A 12,442-nucleotide genomic window follows, 5' to 3' on the forward strand; every position below is an offset into this window, starting at 1 on the left:
CCCTTTATCTGGTATGTCATTTGCAAATATCTTCTCCCAGATAACTTCTGACAGTCATCTTTTGGCTTTGTTAACTGTTTCCTTTGCTGTGCAAAAGCTTTTTGATCTGATGAAATCCCAGTCGTTCATTCTTGCCCTTGCTTCCCTTGCCTTTGGCGATGTTCCTAGGAAGAAGTTGCTGCTGCTGAGGTCAAAGAGGTTGCTACCTGTTCTCTCCTCAAGGATTTTGATGGATTCCTTTCTCACATTATGCTTCTTCATCCATTTCCAGTCTATTTTCATGTGTGGTGTAAGGAAACGGCCCAATTTCATTTTTCTGCATGTGGCTGTTCAATTTTCCCAACACCATTTGTTGAAGAGGCTGTCTTTTTTCCATAGGACATTCCTTCCTGCTTTGTTGAAGATTAGTTGACCATAGAGTTGAGGGTGTATTTCTGGGCTCTCTATTCTGTTCCATTGATCTATGTCTGTTTTGGGGACAGTTCCCTACTATCTTGATGATGACAACTTTGTAATAGAGCTTGAAGTCTGGAATTGTGATGCCAACAACTTTGGCTTTCTTTTTCAATATTCCTCTGGATATTCGAGGTATTTTCTGGTTCCTTATATATATAAGGATGATTTGTCCCATTTCTTTGAAAAAAAAAATGGATGGGATTTTGATAGGGATTGCATTAAATGTGTAGATTGCTTTAGGTAGCATAGACATTTTCACAATATTTGTTCTTCCAATACAGGAGCATGGAACATTTTTCCATTTCTTTGTGTCTTCTTCAATTTTTTTCATGAGTACTTTAGAGTTTTCTGAGTATAGATTCTTTGTTAGGTTTATTCCTAGGTATCTTAGGGTTTTGGGTGCAATTGTAAATGGGATTCACTCCTTAGTTTCTATTTCTTCAGTTTTGTTGGTATAAAAAAAATGCAACCAATTTCTGTTCATTGATTTATATCCTGACACATTACAGAATTTCTATACAAGTTATAGCAGATCTGGAGTGGAGTCCTTTAAGTTTTCCACATACAGTATCATATCATCTGCAAACAGGGATAGTTTGACTTCTCTTCTGCCAATTTGGCAAAATTTGGATGCCTTTAATTTCTTTTTGTTGTCTGATTGCTGAGGCTAGGACTTCTAGTACAATGTTGAATAGCAGTGGTGATAACGGACATCCCTGCTGTGTTCCTGACCTCAGCGGAAAAGTATTCAGTTTTTTTCCATTCAGAATGATATTTGCAGTGGGTTTTTCATAGATGGCTTTGATAATATTGATAATATGTGCCCTCTATCGCTACACTTTGAAGAGTTTTTTTTAAAGATTTTATTTATTTATTTGACAGAGAGAGAGATCACAAATAGGCAGAGAGACAGACAGAGAGAGAGATGAGGAGAAGCAGGCTCCCCGCTGAGCAGAAAGCCCAATGCAGGACTCGATCCCAGGCCCCTGGGATCATGACCTGAGCCGAAGGTAGAGGCTTAACCCACTGAGCCACCCAGGCGCCCCACTTTGAAGAGTTTTAAGCAGGAAGGGATACTGCACTTTGCCAAATGCTTTTTCAGCATCTATGGGGAGTATCATATGGTTCTTGTTCTTTCTTTTATTGATGTGTTGTATCACATTGATTGATTTGCAGATGTTGAACCAACCTTGTAGCCCTGGAATAAATCCCAGTTGGTCGTGGTGAATAATCCTTTTAATGTACTGTTGAATCTTATTGGCTAGTATTTTGGTGAGAATTTTCGCATCTGTGTTCATCAAGGATATTGGTCTGTAGTTCTCTTTTTTGATGGGAACCTTGTCTGGTTTTGGGATCAAGGTGATGCTGGCCTCAGAAAAAAAAAGAGATTGGGAGTTTTCCTTCCATTTCTATTTTTTTGGAACAGTATCATGAGAATAGGAATTAATTCTTCTTTAAATGTTTGGTAGAATTCCCCTGGGAAGCCATCTGGCCCGGGGCTTTTGTTTGTTTGGAGATTTTTGATGACTGTTTCAATCTCCGTACTGGTTATGGGTCTGTTCAGGTTTTCTATCTCTTCCTGGTTCAGTTGTGGTAGTTTATATGTCTCTAGGAATGTATCCATTTCTTCCAGATTGTTGAATTTGTTGGCGTAGAGTTGCTCATAGTATGTTCTTATTATTGTTTGTATTTCTTTGGTGTTGGTTGTGATCTCTCCTCTTGCATTCATGATTTTATTTATTTGGGTTCTTTCTCTTTTCTTTTTGATAAGTCTGGAAAGGGGTTTATCAATCTTTTTAATTCTTTCAAAGAACCAGCTCCTAGTTTCGTTGATTTGTTCTATTGTTTTTTTGTTGTTGTTGTTGTTTTGTGGTTTTTGTTTGTTTCTATTTCATTGATTTCTGCTCTGATCTTTATTATTCCTCTTCTCCTGCTGGGTTTAGGCTTCCTTTGTTGTTCTTTCTCCAACTCCTTTAGGTGTAGGGTTATGTTGTGTATTTGAGATCTGAGAGAGAAGCGTGATTGCACACGTCTGTCACTGCACTCCCCAGGAGCAAGTCTGGGGAAGGCGCAGCACGCCGCCCCCAGAGAAGAGAAGGAGCCGTTGGCCTTGTGGTCGGGAAAAGGACGGGAAGCAGGGTAGCCTGCCATGGCAGGAAGAGCAGGCCGGTGGCAAGACAAGTGTCACCCGCCCTCTGTGTGGAGAGACAAAGCCTGGTTCCTAAGGAGACATGAGGGGACGATTAAGGCAGGGACGCGTGCTCCACACTGAGGAAGGAGTGTGGGCAGAAGGCAGGCCTGTCCTGTGCCTCTGGTCCCAAGGGGACAGCATCTCCTTCACCATCTGTCCTTAGGGCAGACTTGAGCTAGCTACCAGGCGCCATACCCGGAACTCGCAGAAACAGCTCCCTCGAGAAACGGGCAGTCAGATGCCATCTTCCTCCAACATGTGACAGCGTTTTAGGTTGCAGGGGGTTTGCAGGGCAAGGAGTGGGGACAATCCCCCAAAGCTCCCCATTCCAGTGAACGGGCGGTGTTCAGGGAACCTGTCGCCTCTCCTCTCCTGTGGGGAAGGCACTGGCCTTGTCCGCGAATCCCCCTGAGGTCCAGTGCCAAAGGCCAAGCGTTGCCTACACCGGGAGATGGTAGTGTGCATAGAGTGCCATCTTAGGCCACGCACGCTGCTGCAGGGTTGTGACTGTGTCTGCTTAGTTCGGCCTGGCAGGGTGAACCCAGGGCGCCATCATGGAGCCCGGGAAAGCAAGGTCCAAGAGACACCAGCTCTCCCGCGACTCTCCTTCCCTGATGCGACAGAGCGAACACCCAAAGCCTTGCTGAGAAAGCAGCAGAGAAGTGCGCTTCCCGCCAAGCTGAAAACCTCTGCGAAAGCAAAGCAGTCGCTGGGAAATCAGAGTCAGTCCTGTGGACTGCTTTTGTTGCTTGCTTTATCCTAGTATTCGCAACACTATGGGAGAATCCCGCATAGAGAGAAAGCCTCTTTGCCCCTCAGTAAAAGCACAGCATTCTTTGGGAAATCAGAGTCCAGTCTGAGGGATGCTCCTGTTGCCTGAGCTGGTCTTCGCAGCACGGTGTAATAAACACGCATGGAGCTAAATCCTCTATTCCTGGGCATCCCCTCTGCCTGAGAGAGAAGCACGGTGGCGCCTGTGGAAAGAGCCTTAAGGAAAGGGAAATGATTTTCACTGCGGTTCCCAGGAGCATGTCTGTGGAAGGTGCAGCACGCTGCCCGGGGAGAAGAGCAGGGGCCGTTGGCCTTCTGGTCTGGAAACGGTTGCGAAAAAGGAGAGCTGGCAATACAAGTATCACCCGGTCCCAGTGCAGAGAGACAGAGGCCTGTCTGCTAAGGAGACAGGAGAGGATGAGTAGGGCATGGCGCATGCTCCACTCTTAGGAAGGAGTCTGGGCAGAAAGCATGCCTGTCCTGAGCCTCTGGGCCCAAGGAGACAGCAGCTCCTTGGCCACCTATCCCTGGGGCAGACATGCGCTAGCCACCAGGCGCCTACGCTGACCTCGCGGAAACAGCTCCCTGAAATAACGGGGTGTCAGATGCCATCTTCCTCCATGATGTGGAAGCTTGGTAGAGGCACGGGGTTTAAGGGGAAGGAGTGGGCACAGTCCCCCAAAGCTCCATAATCTCTGCACGGGCCGTGTGCAGGGATCCTGTCGCCTCCTCTCTCCTGTGGTGAAGGCACTGGCTTAGACCCCAAGTCTGCCTGAGAGCCGGAGCAAAAAGCAAAGCCTAACCTAGCCCAGGTATGGTAATAGGCATAGAGTGCCATGCTAGGCCAAGCACGCTGCTGCAGGGTTGTGACTGTGTCTGCTTAGTTCTGAATAGCAAGGTGAATCCAGGTGTAAACTTAGAGCCCAGGAAAGCAAGTCCCAAGAGGCACCAGCTCCCCGCGGATCTTCTTCCCTGCCGCGCAGAGTGAACACACAAAGCCTTTCTGAGGAAGCAGCAGCGAAGTGCGGTTCGTGCCAAGCTGAAAACCTCTGCGAAAGCAGAGCAGTCGCTGGGAAATCAGAGTCGGTTCTGAGGGCTGCTGTTGCTGCTTGCCTTAGCCTAGTATTCACAGCACGATGGGCGAAACCCGCATGGAGCGAAATTCTATGCCTGTGCATCCCCTCTGCCTGAGAGAGAAGCGCGGTTGTGCCTGTGGAAAGAGCCTTAAGGAAAGGGACACAATTTTCACTGCGGTCCCCAGGAGCATGTCAGTGGAAGGTGCAGCACGCTGCCCGGGGAGAAGCGCAGGAGCCGTTGGCCTTCTGGTCTGGAAACGGTTGCGAAAAAGGAGAGCTGGCAATACGAGTATCACCCGCACCCAGTGCAGAGAGACAGAAGCCTGGCTGCTAAGGAGACAGGAGGGGATGAGTAGGGCAGGGCACGTGCTCCACTCTTAGGAAGGAGTCTGGGCAGAAAGCATGCCTTTCCTGAGCCTCTGGGCCCAAGGAGACAGCAGCTCCTTGGCCACCTATCCCTGGGGCAGACATGCGCTAGCCACCAGGCGCCTACGCTGACCTCGCGGAAACAGCTCCCTGAAATAACAGGGTGTCAGATGCCATCTTCCTCCATGATGTGGAAGCTTGGTAGAGGCACGGGGTTTAAGGGGAAGGAGTGGGCACAGTCCCCCATCGCTCCCTATTCAGTTCACGGGCGGTGTGCAGGGATCCTATCACCTCTCCTTTCCTTTGGGGAAAGCACTGGCCTAGTCTGAGAATCCGCCTGAGCGCCAGAGTAAAAGGCCAAGCGATGCCTACACTGGGAGATGGTAGTGTGCATAGAGTGCCATCCTAGGCTACGCACGCTACTGCAGGGTTGTGGCTGTGTCTGCTTAGTTCGGCCTGGCAGGGTGAACCCAGGGCGCCAACATGGAGCTCGGGAAAGCAAGGTCCAAGAGATACCAGCTCTCCCGCGACTCTCCTTCCCTGATGCGACAGAGCGAACACCTCCCGCAGCTCTTCTTCCCTGTCGCGACTGAAGCCTTGCTGAGGAAGCAGCAGCAAAGTGCACTTCGCTCCAAGCCAAAGCCTCTGGGAAAGCACAGCATTCTCTGAGAAATGTTCTGCTGGCTGCTGCTGCTTGCCTGAGCCCAGTCTTGCGATGGGAGAAACCCGCATACAGCGAAAGCCTCTTTGCCTGGGCAACTCCCCTGGGAAAGCACAGCGTTCCTTGGGAAATCAGAGTTGGTTTTGGGGCTGCTGCGGCTGCTTGGCTGAGCTAGTCTCCGCAGCTGGGTGCAAGATACGCGCATGGAGCGAAATACTCTTTGGCCTAGCATCCCCTCTGCCTGAGAGAGAAGCCAAGGGTGGGGAAGGCGCAGCACACCGCACCCGGAGAAGAGAAGGAGCCGTTGGCCTTAGGGTCGGGAAACGCTCGGGAAGCAGGATAGCCTGCCCTGCCACGAACAGCAGGCCGGTGGCAAGACAAAAGTCACCCACTCCCTGTGCGGTGAGATAGAAGTCTGGCTGCTAAGGAGACATGAGGGGACGACTAGGGCAGAGGCGCCTGCTCCACTCTTAGGAAGGAGTCTGGGCAGTAAGCATGCCTGTCCTGAGCCTCTCGGCCCAAGGAGACAGCAGCTCCTTGGCTACCTGTCTCTTGGGCAGACTTGCGCTAGCCACCAGTTGCCTACGCTGAACTCGCAGAAACAGCTCCCAAAATAACGGGCAGTCAGATGCCATCTTCCTCCAGGATGTGGAAGCTTGGAGGAGGGACGGGGTTTAAGGGGAAGGAGTGGGCACAGTCCCCCAAAGCTCCCTAATCTGTGCACGGGCCATGTGCAGGGATCCTGTCTCCTCCTCTCTCCTGTGGTGAAGGCACTGGCCTGCACGCGGAGTCTGCCTGAGAGCCGGAGCAAAAAGGAAAGCCTAACCTAGCCCAGGAGATGGTAATAGGCAGAGAGTGCCATGCTAGGCCAAGCACGCTGCTGCAGGATTGTGACTGTGTCTCCATAGTTCTGAATAGCAAGGTGAATCCAGGGCGTATACTCGGAGACCAGGATATCAAGTCCCGCGGCTCTTCTTCCCTGTCGCGCAGAGTGAACACCCAAAGCCTTTCTGAGGAAGCAGCAGCGAAGTGCGGTTCGTGCCAAGCTGAAAACATCTGCGAAAGCATAGCAGTCGCTGGGAAATCAGAGTCGGTTCTGAGGGCTGCTGTTGCTGCTTACCTTAGCCTAGTATTGGCAGCACGATGGGAGAAACCCGCATAGAGCGAAAGCCTCTTTGCCCTGTCATCCCCTCTGGGAAATCACAGCATTCTATGGGAAATCAGAGTCCGGTATGAGGGATGCTCCTGTTTACCTGAGCTAGTCCCCTCAGCACGGTGTAAAAAACCCGCATGGAGCGAAATCCTCTATGCCTAGGCATCTCCTCTGCCTGAGAGAGAAGCGCGGTGGCGCTTTTGAAAAGAGCCTTAAAAAAAGGGACACGTTTTCACTGCGGTCCCCAGGAGCATGTCTGTGGAAGGTGCAGCTCGCTGCCGGGAGGGGGGGGGGCGGGGGGAGGTGAGCAGGAGCCGTTGTCCTTCTGGTCTGGAAACGGTTGCGAAGCAGGAGAGCCGGCAATACAAGTATCACCCGCTCCCTGTGCAGAGAGACAGAAGCCTGGCTGCTAAGGAGACAGGAGGGGATGAGTAGGGCAGGCCTCGTGCTCCACTCTTAAGCATGCCTGTCCTGAGTCTCTGGGCCCAAAGAGACAGCAGCTCCTTGGCCACCTGTCCCTGGGGCAGACATGCGCTAGCCACCAGGCGCCTACGCTTACCTCGCGGAAACAGCTCCCTGAAATAACGGGGAGTCAGATGCCATCTTCCTCCAGGATGTGGAAGCTTGGGGGAGGCATGGAGTTTAAGGGGAAGGAGTGGGGACAGTCCCCCAAAGCTCCCTATTCAGTTCACGGGCGGTGTGCAGGGATCCTGTCACCTCTCCTTTCCTGTGGGGAAAGCACTGGCCTAGTCTGAGAATCCGCCTGAGCGCCAGAGTAAAAGGCCAAGCGATGCCTACACTGGGAGATGGTAGTGTGCATAGAGTGCCATCCTAGGCTACACACGCTACTGCAGGGTTGTGGCTATGTCTGCTTAGTTCGGCCTGGCAGGGTGAACCCAGGACGCGAACATGGAGCCCGGGAAAGCAAGGCCCAAGAGGCACCAGCTCTCCCGCAGCTCTTCTTCCCTGACGCTACTGAAGCCTTGCTGAGGAAGCAGCAGCGAAGTGCTGTTGGCTCCCAGCCAAAGCCTCTGCGAAAGCACAGCATTCGCTGAGAAATGTTCTGCGGGCTGCTGCTGCTTGCCTGAGCCCAGTCTCGCGGTGGTGGAAACCCGCATACATCGAAGGCCTCTTTGCCTGTGCATCTCTCCTGGGAAAGCACAGCGTTCCTTGGGAAATCAGAGTTGGGTTTGGGGATGCTGCTGTTGCTTGCCTGAGCTAGTCTCCGCAGCTCGGTGGAAGATACCCGCATGGAGCTAGATAGATAGATAGATAGATGATAGATAGACAGATATCCCAGAAGCTGCAATGCTAGGCTAAGACCAGGCTTTAAAGGCTTTTCTATGCTCTACTAAATACTTTAAACCGTTCATTATATCATAGCTCAGTGTTCAAATCTCCATTTGTTTCTTCAGTTTCCTAATATTTATCTTAAGGTGACCTGATCTAGACTTTTGATCACCTTTGTCTAAATATTTCTATTTTAACAAAGTCCTTTGGAACACTCAGAGACTAAAACTTAGAAAAATACTCTGATTGTTATCTCACTCGAGTGGAAAATATATAGTTACCCATTAACTAATGATATCCATGACATTTTTAATTCTTGGGAGCTTTTGGTTAAATGAATTTTTTAAGCTACCTTTAAATGAAGCTTTAAGCCATCACCACATGAATAAAATTAAAGAACTAAATGAAAACAAGCCAAGTATTTACAGAGTAATAGAATGTGCAGTGGAAGGAGTACAATTCTGAAATCATAAAGCCTAAATTAGTGTGATGCATCTTTACTAGCCATGTAATCATAAACCAGTTATCTAAATGTGTTAGCCTCAGATTTTTCACCCATGAAATGGTGATGATAATACTTATTATGCAGAGTTGTTGTGTGGATGTAATGAAGCATGGAGCATGAGAGTCTCATATTCCATGCGAAAATGATAGCTATTTTTATACTTATAATAATTCTAATAGTAGAAATTAAATTGTTCAAAATGATAATATTCATTTATATTGAGGCATTGTATTGACTATTCATAGACACATTTACCAAAATAAATTTCATTTTACTTTACCTTCTCTGAGGATATATATTTCCTAATTCTATATGAATCTCATTATGAATAATAATTATCATAATAAATATGTTGATTTTTCTTCTTTTGAGGGAAGTATCCTTTACTGTTGAACATAAAGAAACTTAAGCAAGTCTGTCTTATTCATTATTTGCATGCTGCTTTCTTATGAAACTAGATTATAGAGTTGTATGAAATAAATTCATGCAGTTAAGACATTTATGTTTGGAAAAATGGGTGGTCAGTTTAGTATTTCAAAAGAAGATTTTAAATTTAAACCTTAAAACTGAGCTCTTTCAGCCTTATTTATAGACCATCCTTCATGCTTCCTAAGTACTCCTTCATTGTAAACTAAGTAATAGTTTTTGTCACAGTGTCGATAACTAAAATGGATTTTATATTCTATTATTTCAGAGTTAGTTGCAGTTTCTACTTCCTTACTTCCTTTTTTGAAAAATAGATTAATTCTACAAAAAGCTTTTTCCAGCTTTATTGAAAAATAATCGACATATTATAATTTGTAAATATAAGAAATGATTTCTTATAACATTGCAAACTTTTAACATTGTGTAAATTTTGTACAATTTGATAAATTGGCATACATCTGTATTGCAATATAATCTACATAAAAATGTGAATACATCTACTATCTCATACAGTTGCCACTGTTTTTTATGCATGTATGGTAAGGGATTTTAAGATCTACTCTCTTTGCAACTTTTATGTATATAGTACAGTAGAGATGAACTTCAGAGGTCTTGTGGGTTTTGTTCCAGACCGCCTCAATAACGTGATTATCTCCATAAACTAAGTCAAATTATTATTTTTTTTTGGTTTCCCAGTCCAAATAAAAACTTATGTTTCCCAGTGCATATAAAAAATAAACACTATACTGTACTGTTCAAAAGCATTATGCCTTTAAGGAAAAACAATGTATATACCTTAAGTAAACGAGTTCTGAGTTTTCAGTGGGTCATAATTACTGATCACAGATCACCATAACAAATACAATAATAATGAAAAAACTTGAAATATTGCAAGAATTACCAACATGTGACAGAGAGACACAAAATGAACAAATGTTCTTAGAAAAATGGTGGCAGCAGACCTATTTTACACAAGATTGCTATAAACTTTCAACTTGTAAGAATGTGATATATGCAATGTTTAATAAAGGGAAGCACAATAAAAATGGATGTATATATTATTAACTATGATCATCATGCTGTACATTAGATCCCCAGAACTTTTTCATATTAAGGTTGCAAGTTTGTACCCTTTGACCACCTTATTCCACCCCAGGTTCACCTCTTGTCAACTCAACTCTAAGTTTCCATTAGTTTGCTTTTTCTTCAGATTCTGTATGTAAGGGATATCATAATACATAAATTAAAATATATATAAAATCTTTGAAATATTTCACTGAGTATAATACCTTCAAGATCCATCCATGCTGTTGTAAATGGCAGTATTTCTTAATTTTTCATGGTTCAGTAGAATTCCATAGTGTATATTTACCATACTTATTTTATCCATTCATCCATTAATGGATACTGAAGTTATTTCCATCTCTTGCTTAGAGAGTTAATAATTTTATAATGAACATAAGAGTGGAGATATGTCTTCGAATAGTGACTTCGTTTCCTTTAGATATATACCTAGAGGTGGGATTACTGAATCATATGGTAATTTTACTTTTAATAATATGAATAATCTCCATACTGTTTTCCATACAAATTTATATCCCTATCACAGTGCATAAGTTCCCCATTTTCCCCAATATTTACCAAAATTTGTTAGTTTTAATTTTTTGGTAGTATATATTCTAATAGGTAGTAATATCTTGTTGTGTTTTTCAGAGGTAAACAACAACAACAACAACATAATGACTTTGCCCTGAGTTTTTACGTTGAGCACTTTTTAATGCTCCTGTTGGTCATTTATATAACTTCTTTGAAAAAAAGTCTATTGAGATCCTTTTGCTATTTTTTTAATTATATATATTTTTCTATTTGTATCTGTTGGTTATTAACCTCTTTTCAGATATAAGATTTGTAAGTATTTTCTTCCATTCTGTGAATTGTGTTTTCATTCCCTTTTTTTTTTTTTTTTTTGGCAATGCAGAAACTTTAGTTTGATGTAATACCATTTATTTATTTTTGCTTCTTTTGCTTGTGTTTTTGGCCTGGTATCCAAAAAACTATTGGCAAACCAATGTCAAGGAGAATTTTTCCTTTGTTTACTTTAGGAAATTTAGTTTCATGCATCACATTTACGTCTTTAATCTATTTCACGTTAATATTTATGAGTGATATAAGGTTCCAGTTTCATGCTGGTTTATGTGACTATTCAGTTTTAAATATCATTTATTGAACAGACTATCTTTACCCATTATATATGTTGGCCCCTGTCAAATATTAGGTGACTGTATCAAAGGATTTATTTCTGGATCTCAATTCTGTTCAACTTGTTTATTGGTCTGTTTTTATGCCAGTATACTTTATTGTTTTGAGCATGAGGGCTTTGTAGTATAGTTTCAAATCAAGAAGTGTAATTTCGCTTCTTCATTCTTTCTCAGAATTACTTTAATTATTTGTTGTCTTTTATGGTCTCATATAAATTTTAGGATTCTTTACTTACTTCTGTAAAAAAAAATATTGGATTTTTTAAAAATATTTTTTATTTATTTATTTGACAGTGAGAGATGACAAGCAGGCAGAGAGGCAGGCAGAGAGAGAAGAGTTAGCAGCTTCCTGCTGAGCTGAGAGCCTGATGCAGTTCTCGATCCCAGGACCCTGGGATCATGACCTGAGCCGAAGGCAGCGGCTTAACCCACTGAGCCACCCAGGCGCCCCTAACATTGGATTTTTGATAGGAATTGAATTTACAGGTGGTTTTCGGTAGTATGGACATTTTAACAATGTTAATTCTTACCATTCATAAATATGAGCTATCTTTCCATTTATGTCTCCTTCAAATTCTTTATCAATGTCATAGTTTATGGGGTACAGATCTTTCATCTTGTTAGTTAAATCTTTTCCGAAGTATTTTATTATTTTTGATGCTATTGAGAATTAGATTGTTCTCTTTATTTTTTCAGATAGTTCATCATTAGAGTGTTAAAATGCTCCTGTCTTGTGCTTACTTTGGCAGCACATATACTAAAATTGGAATGATGCAGAGAAGATTAGCATGATCACTGAGCAAGGATGACATGAAAAACTATTTTAAAAAAACGAAACAAAACAAAATTCCTGTCTTTTATATATGGATCTTGTATTTGGCAGCTTTATTAAATTTGTTTATTCAAAATTTTTTGTGAAGTTTTTAGGATTTTTTTACATGTAAGTTCATGTTATCCAAAAAAAGAAAATTTTACTTCTTCCTTTTTTTTTTTTTTTGTAGTCTTTTATTTCTTTGTGTTCCTTGTTTCTCTGGCTAGGACATCCAGTACTATGTCAAATGAGAGTAGTGAAAGTGGACACACTTGTCTTTTTTCTGATCTTTAAGGGGAAAACTTTCAAACTTTTTTGATTGAATATGAGATTAGCTCTGGGCTTGCAATATGTGTTTTTTCATTAATGGACTTTTTAAATTATTTTTTAAAATTTTTTATAAACATATAATGTGTTTTTATCCCTGGGGGTACAGGTCTGTGAATCACCAGGTTTACACATTTCACAGCACTCACCA

At 43.8% G+C, this 12,442-nt stretch overlaps 1 pseudogene; it reads left to right on the forward strand.

Moving 5' to 3' along the window:
- Positions 1-11,886: 11,886 nt before the first annotated feature.
- On the forward strand, positions 11,887-11,978 carry LOC131826181 (U6 spliceosomal RNA; annotated as a pseudogene).
- Positions 11,979-12,442: the final 464 nt, after the last annotated feature.

The sequence above is a fragment of the Mustela lutreola genome, chromosome 2, assembly GCF_030435805.1.
Source record: "Mustela lutreola isolate mMusLut2 chromosome 2, mMusLut2.pri, whole genome shotgun sequence".
NCBI classification, from domain to species: Eukaryota; Metazoa; Chordata; class Mammalia; order Carnivora; family Mustelidae; genus Mustela; species Mustela lutreola.